Raw genomic sequence first — 15372 nt, 5'->3', positions numbered from 1 at the left:
GGCCTGCTGTGCTACTCGAGCAGCGTAGAGAGCCATTCAAAACACACCATGCTGAAAAATCCCTCCTTCAAAAAAAGAAAAATTCCATCATGTGGTAAAAATAAATCAGCATCCATTTCACTGACCATACCAAAGATAGCTAATCATTTATAACCTCATAAAACTGTCAACAGAAATATATTTTTAGACAAGCTGAGATATTTGGTTCTGGAGATTTAGAAACTCAGTCAAGTATTAATGATGGGCTGGGTTCTCATAACAAATCATTCCAACTCACAGGCAATGAAGCTTCTTGAATTTGCAAATACCTGATGACGAGGTTTTTCCTAAGCTCCACCAGATGGTCTGTTAACCAATGCACTCCATAAGCAGGTGTCTGATTCTTTTCACTCAGACAACTCATGATATGTATTTGTCATTTCTAAATGGCTCTGGGCATTTAAATAATTTCAGACCATCCCACTAGATTTCCTAAGCAATGCTTTCTTCAGTTTTGAATGCATAAGAGCACCTTTCCCAATGGAAAAATGACTCTAATGTGTCTCATTGTGTAATGCTGGCAAAAGTAATGCTAAGCTTAACTTTGCAGTAAAAAGCCTCATAGCCAATCATTGCAATGAAAACATACTTACTTTACAATACAGCATCTATTTATTGAAACTGAAACAACAGATTTATTTGCATTTCAAAGCCTGTTATTGAAGGAGTTCTGGGAGTGGGTAAGTTCCTTTTTGGTTCACCATCTGGGTCTGGAGATCCTCTTGCTTCACAACTACCTGGAGAAGATATAAACAATGTAAACTCACCAATGTGTCCCAAACTATAAAAACTGAAAAGTGGGGTGGGATAGTGGGGGTTGGCCTACCCATCTCCACAATGGAACCAGCAAGAGTGTGACTATTGCATGAAGGCAGGGACATTGATGAAAATAGTGAGAAATTGGAATGGGGACAGGAATCCCACGATCAGGTACAGCTGCCATTTTTAAAGGGCTTCCAAGTCAGCTCACATCTACAAAAATCCGGGCCTACACCTCAATTTCTTCACTATTGTTGGATATAATTCCTGGAACTCCCTTACTAACAGCATTGTAGGTGTACCTATATCTCATGGACTGCAGCAATTCACGAAGACAGTCCACCACCACTTTCTTAAGGGCAGTTAAGGATGAGCAAGAAATCTTGGCCTAGCCAATGGTGCTCAAATCCCATGTAAGAATTTAAAAAAAGAATCTGGATGGGTGTATTCTACAGCAATCCAAATATGTGTTTCCTGTCATTTACACAGTAGCAAAATGATGGGCTAAGACAGGATTGGACCATAAATTCAGTAAATAAATAATTTCTTCAACCATCCCTCGAGATCACTGCCTGAGGCCTGTTGTTGCCATTCTACATCCTCCTCTCTCCCTTGGGTGGCTTCCTGACAGTAGCTGAAATCCCATGAGTAGACGATTGAATTTATTTAAATTAACTCTGACACCAGACAATCAGCCAGTGTCATGGGCAGGTTATTGGAATGGGCAGAATTTCCAATCTGCCCAATTTGGGTAGAATTCCCACTCTGTCAACTTTTGTGGCTGGATTCTGCTAAAGAGGAAAATGCAGTCAAATGGACAAAGCATAATACAATCCGATTTACTGAATTTTATTTAACTTAACACCACTAAAGACAACCAAAAAGGAAAACCAGTATGTTCCAGTCTCAGGAAATGTAAATTATTTTAAAATGAAAATGTCTGTGTAGAAAAAGGAAATAGGGAATTACCTTACAACATTGGCATTTGCCAATGAAATCTTCCTTAAGCAGTCTTTGAAGTCTTTGAAAACCTTAATCAAAAAGATTTTTTCAGAAGTAAATTCTAGACGGTCTACTTTCAGATTTAGCTTGAGTATAGCACTTTGCCTAGGAGGAAACATTGCTTCGAAAATCTGAAATTAAAATAACATGAATGAATTTAATCTGTTTTAATAGTGAATTCCAGTTATTATTACGTAGCTTCAACTCCCAATAAGCCACTCAATTTTTTAACATTGAGCAATAAAAGGGCCAGTTCATGACATAGAAAAGTGTCCCTTTAAGACACAGCAGCTGCTGTTTTATGTTCAGCCCAACTTCACACTCCCAGCGTCTTACAGAACAGGGAATGCTCTATAATTATTTCAGTGAAAGGGGCCTCAGAAAATAACAGCAATCCCCTTTGTGCTTTGATTTGAGGTACTCTTCATAATTAGGTCTACCAAGAGTAGGTTTAAATTCACCCAATGACTCTGGTACATTTGCTCACTATCTCACTGTGGCTCCAATGGTTACTAGCACATTCGCTGCTCATCTTTCTGCAATTGGTGGAACGTAAGTTGTTCTTTAGCACTGTAATTGGCAAAACTTGTGTTACATTTTAATGCTCTTTACAAAGCAGAAGATTGTACATAGCAATTTGCATTGCAGATCTCGATCTGGAACTCCCTTCCTAACCGCACTGTGAATGTGCCTATACCATATGGACTGCAGTGGTTCAAGAAGGTAGCTCATCCCCACCTCCACAAGGGCAATTAGGGATGAACAAGAAACGCTGGTTTCAGTGATGCCCACATCCCATGAATGGATTAAATGAAGAAAAGTCCCCCCAAGTGATTCAGGGAGAGGCCATCAAGGCAGAGCTTGCTGTTCTGGTGTTAACCCAAGAGGGTGACAGGTGCTGCTACTTCACATCTTGCTAGCATCAATCAAGCAATCAGGGACAGGGAAACAGCTGCATATTCACCCTGTTGCAAGGTACCATTGTGGCCTTGCTACTGGACAGTCACTAATGTCTGACTCCTTGCATAGGGAGCCTCCCATTGTGAGTAACCTGTCATCAGGCCACAACTACATCACATGAACTTCAATGGAAAGCTGCAGACAGCATAAGCACCAGTTCGGGAACATCCATTCTGAGGAATTAACTAGGGAAAGTCAGCAGAAGCGCCAAGTACCAGTGAGGCGGAGAAAGTGAAGTTGGCTCCTGTGACATTAGTGTACCTTTAAGAGATGTTTTTAAAAAATCATATTCTTTGCAGTTGTAAGCAGACCTTTTTTGTTTTTTTATTGCTGCAGGGCCATCTGCCAGAAGTCCTTTTATTGCCATTTCAATGGCTTAAATGGGGCTTTGTTTATTTTTACTCTGGGATCTTTCATGACCTCGCATTGTGAGGGGGAGAATTAATTGACAAGTCAAAGTCGGTGGTTCCTCCACAGGAAAAAAATCTAAGGATTCATTTTCAGTTTTAGTTTAGAAGGAGGTGGACATCAAGCTGCAAAGCAATGTTTCTCTCCCTCTCTCTCCCTGGTTTTGGAAATTCTGCAGTTAGCTGGAAGTAAGGTTCCTGGCTTTCCTGGAGTAGAAAATCTGCTGTTGGTGGTTGGCTTGTCTAGAGTTTCTTTGGTCTTTTGTGAAGCTGTTCTGACTCTAAGCTTGTTTGCGTGTGCCTCCAGAGAACTGCAGCATTCAACCAAAGTACTAAATTCCAGTATCACATGAGCGTTAGCCCTTGCTGTATTAAACATGTGGAAAGGGTTTTGTTTATGGGGTTGGTTTGATTAGGACACTTCCTATATTCATTAAGGGTTACACAATATTATGATTGCTTTTTTCTTGTTAGTAATTGGTAAAAGATACTGCTAACTTTCTTTCTATTCATGTTAACTGTATACTTAAATAAACTTTCTTTGATAAAAGCTCCTTCGTGGATCAGTTGAATCATACCTGAAGTGAACTATCTCATGCTCACCCTAGCCAAATTCAAAGTGCTAAACCTATGATCCAGGCGGACTTCATTCAACACGCTGGAGTTTCTGACCTGAGTTATACCACTGCAGACAAACAAAAACCTGGGGAAAGAAGATTTAAGACCAAGCAGAAGCTATTAATTTATATTTTACATACACTTCTGTATTTCGAGCTAAATTGTTGAATTAACAGAAGTTCTTTACGTCGGCCCTTGAGAATGTTTGATCTCCCCGAATGAAGTTGCAATAAATAGGCTGATCTGATGTTGTGTAGCTGAGTGAGAGGGTTTTAGGAAACAATAGGGGATCATGAAGTAAATGACAATTCAAGAGTAGCCTAGTCAGCAAAGTGGAACAGATTTCCTCTCTGATATTGATTCTAACCAAGAAGGAAGGTTAACTTCACTTCACTTTGTGCCAAATTCTATCTCCACAGGGTATGGTTGAGTTTGGATGGAAAGAGGTGTTCGATTGCCAAAGGTTTGGGGTAGTACAGATACATTTTTATTTCATTGGAAAATTAAGCTTGATTTATATGCCAGAAAAATGAAAACAGCATCTGGAGATTGTCAGAGATCTATGACATGAAAATAACATTTGACGCTGTCGGATTTTTCTTAAAATGAAAAATGATTCCTGCTGAAACCTTAGACTGACATTGCAAACTGACCCTTCCATAAATTACAATTTAAACAATTTGTGCTAGCACTGAATCATTCCCTGAATAATTGACCCTTTAGTTATTTGAGTTGCCATGCAGCTGGACAGTAATGGAAATAGGTTTTGTCTCACTGACTAGCACTGATGATGAATACTGTGTGCATATCTGTTCAGTCACTGGGCAGAATTTCAGGGAACATTGTATTACAACACAGCGAAGTCTTCACATAAATCTTCATACTTTACCAATGTTAATGAGAATGTCCAGAACAGGTTGCATATGTTTTGTGCAAGAAAAATAATAAAGATGCCGACTTATGTTTAACTAAAATAAGTAGCAATTTGTCTTCATCGAGTTACTTCTGGAATGAAAATCAAACTTATAATTGCACTATGAAAAAAATCAAATTGGCTTATCAAAAATTAAAAAATGGTGTAGTATAAAATTCCTACAGTGCAGAAGGAGGCCATTTGGTCCATCGAGCCTGCATCGACAACAATCCCACCCAGGCTCTATTCCCGTAACCCCGCGTATCTATCCAGCTAATCCCCTAACACTAAGAGTCAATTTAGCATGGCCAATCCACCTAGCCTGCACATCTTTGGACTGTGGGAGGAAACTGGAGAACCTGGAGGAAACCCACGCAGACGCGGGGAGAACATGCAAACTCCACCAGTCACCCAAGGCCGGAAATGAACTCGGGTCCCTGGCACCGTGCTAACCGGTGCTGCCCTGCCGCCCATATTGATATAATCATATAATTTTTCTTTTAATGGGACTGAATAATGAACCGGATCAATGCACACAACGAACGGTAGTTAATGGAAGTGACTGATGTCTCACCAAGTGATTGGAGAGTTAGTTAGGGCCCCACATTGCCTCTCTTCAAGAAAGCCCGTTGAATTAAATACCAGTCAGGCACTTAATTGGACATAAGTGTGCCTTCTATAGTACCAAGGTCCCCAGGCCCGTGAGTCCAGGTCACCCAGAGCTGCCAGCTAATCAGAGGTTGACAGGTGTCCATTGGTTGATAGCACAAGCAGGGAGGTGGCTGCTGCCAACACGACATCCATCTGAGACCTGGCATTGTCAATGGATCGGAGGTGCCACTCGAGCGAAGGCCAGAGGGGGATCGCAGAAACGGAGTTCGCAGGGGAATGGGAGGAGGGGTTTTGGCAGCAAAGGCAGGCGGATAGCTTTCTGTGAGCCCACTCTTTCTCAATGTCAGGTCTCTCAATTAGGCTCTGAGTGGCTTTGAACAACAAACTCGCCAGCTTCCTCCGCTGGCCAGCCCATTCATGGACTTAATCGGGGATGGAGGAAGGCAGCGGGACTCCCACCCGCCATCTTCTTGCCTGTTTACTCAGCCTCCTCCCCTCTTCCTTCACCACCAAACCCATCATTTAGTGATTGGTTCAGGTTTGTGTGATAGGCCACTGGGCCATGATTACTCGTCCCTTAATGGGGCCACACGAGCACATCTTTCCCCGCATAAGTTCCTTATAAACTCTATTTACAAATGGAAAAGTAGTCCGAAGATTTTAAAGCAAGTTTGAATTTCTCACAGGCTTCTTTCAGGGGCTCATTCCACTACCAACGTTGATATTTCTTTAAAAGCAGATGAAAGAATGCTAGTAATGTTGAAAGATTAGATATAAACAACCCTTGATATTTAACCATATCCAAGAAAGACTTCAGCTCTGACATGTTCTGAGGCATTGGTGCAGCTTTGATCGCCTTGACTTTTTCTTCTGTCGACTCCGAATCGAAGGTAAGTGACCTCTTGGTCTGGAAGGTGTACTTCTTCCTTTCAAGTCGCACTCCCGCACCTTTGAGTCTTTTAATTACCTTTAAAAGGTGCACCAAGTGTTCTTTTTGGAAACCTCCTGTGACTAAAACATGACTAAGATACACCACTACTTTGAATATATCTCACAGTATACTTTCCATGTTGTGCTGAAAAATTGCACATGCTGAAGACACATTAAAGGATAGTTGGGTGTACTGATATAACCCCTTGTGGGAATCAATCAGCAATAAGACTTTCCTCACATCAATAGAGCTAAGCTGTACCACAGAGGCTGATTTTAACAGAATTCATCATCTTAAACAAGCTACATCTTGTTAGCAAACTCAAAGTGATTGGAAACGGGAACAACATAAAATAAAATATATCAGTATGAATTGGTATACCGTGATATTGATCTGCAATTACCTCTTTAGGGATTACTTTTCCTTGAAGAATTCCAAATTTAGCAGCATGAACTTGGACACCGGCATCTACAGACTCCACAGTGAAAGAAAAACACAAATCAAAAGCGTCCACATACCCCTCAGTGACCATAAACGAACACTTGAAACGTATTACATGTTCTTCAGGTCCAACGAATCAATCACAAAGTCAAATCTTTAGATCTACGGTTCTTAAAAAAATAAACATTTATTTAGCCTAGGATTTTGGGTACAAAATTATTGTACTTATTTTCTTGTCGTTCTCTGAGTAATTTTAGCCTGTACAATAGATTTTGTTAAGAGAATTATCTGATGCACTGGAGTTGAAGCAAAGATTTATGATGCTGGAGTGCACAAACATACCTGGGTCACAGTTCAACGTGACAATGCAATAACAACTTGCATTTATACCACATTCCAACTTGCAAAGAAGTATTGGGAAATAGCACAAAAACAGACAAAAATAACACCAAGCTAATGAACAGGATACTAGGAGGAGTGACCACAAACTTGGTCAAGGAAACAGGTTTTAAATAGGATCCTAAGGAAGACACAGAGTTAGAGTTGAAATTCAAGAGAATTGGATCTTGCCAAATGAAAGCTAGAAGTGGTAGGGAGGAAGGAGTGGGATACAGGTGTTGTGCCTGCTGCACAGTCTGTTTTAACCCTTATACGGTGGACAAATAACTGCGAGTAGACGTCTGGTTAGTTCAACCAATATTTATTTAAGACACACAATCAATAATCACCCACCCAGCCAACAATAAATTATCTCACAGAAAATACGAGAGTTCAAGTCCAACACGAGACCTTGACTTAACTTTGCGTGACTGGCAAGTACCCAAGCAGATGTTGGCCTTTATCTGTGCGCTGGTCTCGGTCGTCCTCTGCCTAGTCTGGTCCTTTGGTCTGGTCTGGCACTCTGGCTCTGGTCTTCCTTCCTTCTCGGGTGTTGTGGCTCTCCTCGTGCTGGCGATGGTCACCATTGTTGTAGCTCGTCCGTGGGGTCAGAGAGAGAGATTCTTGGTTGTGCAGCACGGTTTATACCCCGTTGGGTTTTGCGCCCCTTTTGGCCATTGCTAATCAATTGGTCAGGACTTGATCACCCTGATCAATAAAGTCCAATCGGGTGCTGCCACACCAATCTCTGGGTGTGTCCCCAACGGCCATGTCTGCAGGTGCTGGGGGCACGTAGGACACACACCTCCCTCCCAAATAAGGGGTTACAGCGCCCCTATGTCTGGTAAACAACCCAGTTTGACCAGAAAGTCTCTTTTGTCCTGGAGATGACCCATATCCTGTGTATTCACTCGTCTGGGTTGCAGCCTGTTTATCTCTGTCTTTTAGGCAGCAGCCTGTCGTTTTAGTTCTTGCCCAATTGTCCCAGAGTGCTTTACAAATCACCATTTTAGATGGCCCGTTTGGCCACATAGGACAACAGACAGGAGTCCAAAAAGTTTGAAAGGGTGTTTATGGGCTGGAGACCGTTATGGAGAGAGGGTTGGCTGACACAATTATGGGATTAAAGTTGGGGTGTTGTAGATTGGGAATTAATGTAAGTCAGCAAGGATAGGTGGGATAGTTGATCTGAAGATTTTTAAAATTTCTTCGTTCATGGGATGTGGGCATTGCTGTTGAGACCAGCATTTACCGCCCATTCCTAATTACCCTTGAGAAGCTGATGGTGAAAAGTTGATGGTGAATGCCTTCTTGAACTGTTGCAGTCTGTTTAAGGTATAGGTACATCCACGGTGTCGAGTGATAGTGAAGGAACAGTGATATAGTTTCATGTCAGTGTGGTGTGTGACTTGGAGGGGAACTTGCAGGTGATGGTGTTCCCAGTTTTGCTAGGGCTTCTTACTGCCAGATTCAGTCAAATGCTGCTTTGATGTCAAAGGCAGTCACTCTCGCCTCACCTCTTGAGTTCGGCTCTTTTGTCCATATTTGGATCCAGGCTGCAATGAGGTCAGGAGCTGAGTGGCCCTGACAAAACTCAAATTGAGCCTCTGTGAGCAGGTTATTGATAGCCTTGTTGGTGACTCCTTCTATCACTTTACTGATGATGGAGAGTAGACTGATGGGGCAATAATTAGTTGGGTTGTAATTGTCTGGCTTGTCGGAGAAGGCTGAGATGAATCATGTGCCCAGCGCTTCTGACTAAAGATTGTTGCAAATGCCTCAGCCTTGTCTTTTGCATTGATGTGTTGGGCTCCTTCATCATTGAGGAATTGAGGAGGATGATATTTGTGGAGCCTCCTCTTCTAGTAAGTCTTTTAATTATCCACCAACATTCACAACTGGATGTGATAGGGCTGCAAAGTTTAGATCTGGGGTGCAAGTCACCCAATTGGAACTAAGTGACCACGACATTGGTAAATCGAGAGTATTCACCCACCTGAAAGATGCAAATGAACCCAAATGGGTTTCCTCCGGGTGCTTCGGTTTCCTCCCACAGTCCGAAAGACTTGCTGGTTAGATGCATTGGCCATGCTAAATTCTCCCTCAGTGTTACCCGAACTGGCATTGGAGTATGGCGACTAGGGGATTTTCATAGTAACTTGATTGCAGTGTTAATGAAAGCCTACTTGCGACTAATAAATAAACTTTACTTTACAGGCATAAGGGTGACCGGACCCCTCCCCTCAGGCCTCCCCTCCCCCTTCAGATGCTTACTCAGCCCTCTCCACCCTCAGCCCCTACTTAGGCCCACCTTCAGACCATGCAGCTTGGTGGTGCCAATGATGCACCACCCCTGGCACCCTGGCACTGACACCCTGGCCTGGAGCCTTGGGCCCTGAGTGGGGGGGGGTCAAAGAGGTAAATCCAGTGGCTATTTGCCCCTCTGCCACTGCTAGGCTGCAGAGGAAAGGTCCCTCAAGGGTCTTGGGGTTTGGGTGGGCTTGGGCATGGGACAAGAGGTTGACCTCACCGCTTTTCTCCTGGAAGTTGGTCTCATGGCTGGACTGCCCCTTCCAGCATTCAAAGACCTAAAGATCATCCCGGCATGGTGATTTCAGGCAGCTCTGTGATCAACATCTTCACTCTTGCAAGAGGGGTTTTTACGATAATGGACAATGGTTTCATGATCACCATTATTGAGATTAGCTTTTAATTCTACATCTTCTTATCACTGCTACCATGGTGGGATTTGAACCCATGTTCAACCCAACTGTTTTTGGATTTGAACCCAACTGTCAAAAGTTACTGCTTACATTCAATAATTGTGAAGAGGTTGCTTTTTGCTAATTTGGTGAGACATTAATCCACTGATGCCATCGGGTGTATCTTGCACTATACTGACTTGTTTAATTGAGTTAAGATTTCAGTCTTTGACCATTCCACAACACTGCTTCATTGGTGTGGTTACTGGAGAGATGACCCCTTGTTGTAACATGTGTTTAATCACGCTCTTGACTTTGTCCAAGAGTGAGTAAAGGAAGTTCCTGTATAGGGGCTTAGTGCCCACCCTTAGGGAAAATGGGTTGCCGGGTAAATACTTACTATCCTATAAACTGATCCTGTTCAAAAAAGCATGGGATGTTCTGTGATCCTATTAAAAAACTGTGAGGTTTTCTGTGATCCTGTTAAAAAACGTGGGATTTTCTGTGATCCTGTTAAAAAAATGTGGGATGTTCTGTTCAGAGCGCACGTTTTGTAGAAGGCAGTATGACAATGAAGACCTCTCAGACAATGGCATAGCCAGCATAAGGACTTTTGGAGGAAAAGCTTGGTATTGCCTGATATGATTTAAGTTGCGTGTACTTTATGAAAGGAAAAGGTAAGAATTAGGAGAGAGGTGCACAGTTATTCCTCTTTAGACTGTGACTATGGCAGCAGTCCTGCAGGTTGCTTGGTCAATGGAATCTGAGTCTCGAACTTCCTGCCATGAAGGCAGGCTATAACTTCAGAGTCTGACAAATATAGTCATTATCTCACAATCCAAGTCATTGGGCTGGAGTTTCTGGCCGCATGCGCTACAGGACCATAAATTCCTGTCCGAGGTCAATGGACCTTTAAATAGTCCGCTGAATTTTCGGTTCTGCCCGCTACAATTCCAATTGCTGTCATAGAGTCATAAAGTTTACAGCATGGAAACAGGCCCTTCGGCCCAACTTGTCCATGCCGCCCTTTTTTTTAACACCCCTAAGCTAATCCCAATTGCCCGCATTTGGCCCATATCCCTCAATACCCACTGTACCCATGTAACTATCTAAATGCTTTTTAAAAGGCAAAATTGTACCCGTCTCTACTACTACCTCTGGCAGCTTGTTCCAGACACTCACCACCCTCTGTGTGAAAAAATTGCCCCTCTGGACACTTTTATATCTCTCTCCTCTCACCTTAAACCTATGCCCTCTAGTTTTAGACTCCCCTACCTTTGGGAAAAGATATTGACTATTTAGCTGATCTGTGCCCCTCATTATTTTATAGACCTCTGTAAGATCACCCCTCAGCCTCCTATGCTCCAGAGAAAAAAGTCCCAGTCTATCCAGCCTCTCCTTATAACTCAATCCATCAAGTCCCGGTAGCATCCGAGTAAATCTTTTCTGCACTCTTTCTAGTTTAATAATATCCTTTTTATAATAGGGTGACTAGAATTGCACACAGTATTCCAAGTGTGGCCTTACCAATGTCTTGTACAACTTCAACAAGACATTCCAACTCTTGTATTCAATGTTCTGACAGATGAAACCAAGCATGCCGAATGCCTTCTTCGCCACTCTGTCCACCTGTGACTCCACTTTCAAGGAGCTATGAACATGTACCCCTAGATCTCTTTGTTCTGTAACTCTCCTCAACGCCCTACCATTAACTGAGTAAGTCCTGCCCTGGTTCAATCTACCAAAATGCATCACCTCGCATTTGTCTAAATTAAACTCCATCTGTCATTCGTTAGCCCACTGGCCCAATTGATCAAGATCCTGTTGCAATTGGAGGTAACTTTCTTCACTGTCCACTATGCCACCAATCTTAGTGTCATCTGCAAACTTACTAACCATGCCTCCTATATTTTCATCCAAATCATTAATATAAATGACAAATAACACTGGACCCAGCACTGATCCCTGAGGCACACCGCTGGTCACAGGCCTCCAGTTTGAAAAACAATTCTCTACAACCACCCTCTGGCTTCTGTCAAGAAGCCAATTTTGTATCCATTTAGATACTCACCTGGATCCCCTGAGATTTAACCTTATGCAACAACCTACCATGCGGTACCTTGTCAAAGGCCTTGCTAATGTCCATGTAGACAACAAAACTGCACTGTCCTCATCTACCTTCTTGGTTACCATTGGAAATTGTCAAATCAATTTCAAAATGAGATGATGTCTGAAAAACAGAAAAACCATTGAGACTTTTTAAAATTGTGACTGTATGTCAGAAAGTATAATTGACGTATTAATCACAGATTTTAACTGATGCAGCAAAATGTAGTTATTGATGTGAATGTCCCAACTACCAAGGAGGTTTATTGATGGGATGCTAACAGATAGAGATAATTGACGACTGCCCTATTAAGTTTCAACCTAAAAGCAGCACATTGATCTGGTGAGCTCTGCATTCCAAAGGTGCATCTTAAATGAGAAATCTGTCACAAAGAAATGGCTGTGGATGATTAATGCACAGTAAATGAATGTATTGTCTGATTTCAGACATTTATTTTTAATATATTTGTTGACGACCGGAGTTTGCAAAATACTGTCACCAATTTCCTTTGTGCCAGAATATGGCCTGAATGAACTGGAAGCTGGATCTGAACTGATCCCCTGATGTTTAATATACCATATAATGTTAGTACAAAGTGGAAAGATCATATTTCATTTTACACCCCATGTGACATTTGATAAAAGTGGCCGCCAGGAAAAAAGTTTGAAAAACACTGACATTTAGTAAAATACTGACCTGATTCCGTTGTTCTTTCTTACACAAACCTGAAGCTGTTCTGTATCTGGAGAATCCCTTCTTCCAGTTGTTCTAGTCTTGAGCCTGTTGGAAAGGTTCTGGAAGTGGCAACGTAGTCTCCATCCATGTCCTAAGCTCTTTTTCTGCTTCAGTAGTTTGGCTTGTAGGTTGTGATCTGTACTCATTGCTGTCTGGACTTTCTGGGCGCGATCTTATTTGCCGTTCATGTCACACTCCCACTACAGCAAAGTTGGAGAATTTGGCGGCCAGCCAAATCTCTGTTCACTGCGGAAGGATGGGAAAATCCCACCAGCATGAACGGTGGTACGATTTCAGCCTAGTTCTGCGTGTCTCTTTGCATCTACAGGATCCGCAATGCTCCATTCTCAGGTGAGTCTTCAATATTTTATCTTCTTGTCCTTTTTCCGAGGGTTGTAGGTCTTTCAGATCTGCAATTTTCACTTGAAGTATTTCTGGGTCCTTGTCCGCTGCCATCATGTTTTGTCTTGAGTTCAAGTCTAGACGGAGTTTCTTTAGGATTTGTCTGTTATTCTAAGAATGCTACCATAGACTATTATTCACAAGAAGCATTCTTGTTTAGTTACAGATCTTTATACATCTCAATACTCTACACTATGTTGTATTTCTACTTCCTGGTATAGCTCAGTTACTTAATCATGTGATGTTGCTTCATGGTTACGTAAGTATCAGGTATTCCTGATGTTAACCCTTTACTCTACAAACAGTGCAGCACTCTGTCAGTAATATTCTGGAATGTCAACCTAGGTTGATACATTTTAGTCCAAAAGCAGGACTTGAACCACAGCCCTCTGAGGGTTATTAGCAATTAAGCCATAGTTGATATTGCCTAGATGTTTATGCTCAAGCCTGTGTAGTGGGGCCTGAAACCACAATCTTCTGACTCAGAGGCAAGAGTATGATTAGCTGAGCCACAGTGGACTTCTCGAAGTTGAGCATGTCACGTCATTATCTCCGATAGCTTGTTAGTGATAACAGAACAAATTCAATTTCTGAGAAATCCATTTTTATGTAGCTCTGTCCTGTTGCTGACTTGACGCTGGCCACAGACAGACTGAACATGTTTCCCTTGTTGCACCGACAGTCTGGAGTAATGCAAGCATTGAAACATCTTTCTGGAAATGAAAAAAGTGGTACCTTTTAATCCGTTTAGATATCAATCAATCCTCACTAGGTTCAATGCTTAGATTCTATTTGTGAACTTTTAGATAAGATTTAAATTTAGATCAGAGTCAAAATTGTAATGCAAAATGCTCCTTTGAAAGCAATGACCTTAAAAGAAATAAAAGTGGAGATAAATGGAAGACAACTGGTAAAATGAGTAAGAATTTAAACTAAGACAAATTAACCACTAGAAGGCAGCAGTCAGCTGTAAGTACATTCAAGCCAGACTTCAGAGTGTAGTTTGGAAACACCTCTACACGCAAAGGGTGGCCAAGCTTTGGAGTTATATTCTGCAAATGGCAATTGATGCTAGGCCAATTAAACATATGTTAGATGCTGCTGATAGCAGCATAATGTGAACAAATTTTTCCGCCACTGTTATTTAAATCTGTGCAATGTAGTCAGAAATATCAGTCAAAAGTAAGTTGATTTCTTTATTTTAGGTTTATTTTATTTTAGATAAACGATCTGCATAAAATGTATCTTTTGTGGAGGTTTTTTGCCTCTACTATCTTTTCTGGCAATGAGTTCACAGAAATATGGGGCACGAGATGAGGACAGGGCAGTAAAATGTGGTGACCCATTCAAAAGCTCATTGACTTCAGTGGGATTGTAAAATCCCACCGCTGTAAAATTCTGCCCATAGAAAATATATGGCACAGAAGGAGATCATTTGGCCCATTGTGTTTATGCCAACAAATAAAGTGCTGTCCAATTTAATCTACATTAGTTTGTATCCTGTAGGTTATGGCACTTCATACACATATCCAAGTAGTTTTTGAATGCATTTAAATTCTTTTGAATACATTAAATACAGTTAGCAATAATTGGTTACATCCATACAACGGTAAAATATTTGAAAACCCCTTTCCTACGCCTGATACACTATTTAATCTCACTGCTGAAATAAACATTAACTACAAACCATTAATAAAGTGCCAGAGAGCATTTGAAACAAGCATAAAGTGAATTACATAACTTTTTGTTGAAGTGTTATTAATGTTACCAAGGACATCAATTAAAATAAGGAACATCTGTCTTCAACTTAATGGAACTGAATGGATAAAAATGGCTGGGGTAACAAGTTAATGCTGGAACAAATTCTGGCAATGAGAGCTGAAAGCCTTGGGAAATAGCGATGAAAAGTTATTAAATTTTTACTGAATGTAAGGAAAGAAGAACCACGGATATGTAATAGCTCAAGGGGCAAATATTTGACAGAGAATTACAGTTATGCAATTTTTTTAATGGTATAATTGCTGGGAAGGAATACTTAGCAAGAAACCCCATTGTTTTTCGTTCTTTGAAGCTTGTTTGTCTGATCAGCAAAATGTTTGAGATTCACAAATATCTCACAGAATTGTTAAGAATCTCTAAAACAAGCTTTTGAAAAATCCACACTGGTAAATTTTCTGTCTGCCTCATATAATGTCCACCCCATAGGGTGTAACCTACTTCCTAAACCTCAGAAAGATCAGGTACAGACTAGTCCAGCCACAATGGGTGGAGATGCTGTTCAGACATATAACCAGCTAAAATCACATTGGCCTGAATTTTGCACACATTGTGCACAATTTCTGCTTCTGTCCGTGATTGCAACTGAC

General features: G+C 41.5%; 1 long non-coding RNA gene across 1 annotated transcript; it reads right to left on the bottom strand.

Moving 5' to 3' along the window:
* Positions 1-630: 630 nt before the first annotated feature.
* LOC144492272 (uncharacterized) lies at positions 631-9104 on the bottom strand. The gene is made up of 3 exons (XR_013497581.1): positions 6645-9104; positions 1768-1931; positions 631-776 (listed from the first exon to the last, which is right to left on the bottom strand). It is a non-coding gene; the product is annotated as an uncharacterized LOC144492272 (long non-coding RNA).
* Positions 9105-15372: the final 6268 nt, after the last annotated feature.

This window comes from Mustelus asterias, chromosome 1 (assembly GCF_964213995.1).
Source record: "Mustelus asterias chromosome 1, sMusAst1.hap1.1, whole genome shotgun sequence".
Lineage (NCBI taxonomy): Eukaryota > Metazoa > Chordata > Chondrichthyes > Carcharhiniformes > Triakidae > Mustelus > Mustelus asterias.
The sequence above is the reverse complement of the archived record's forward strand: the minus strand, read 5'-3'. Positions and strand labels throughout refer to the sequence as shown.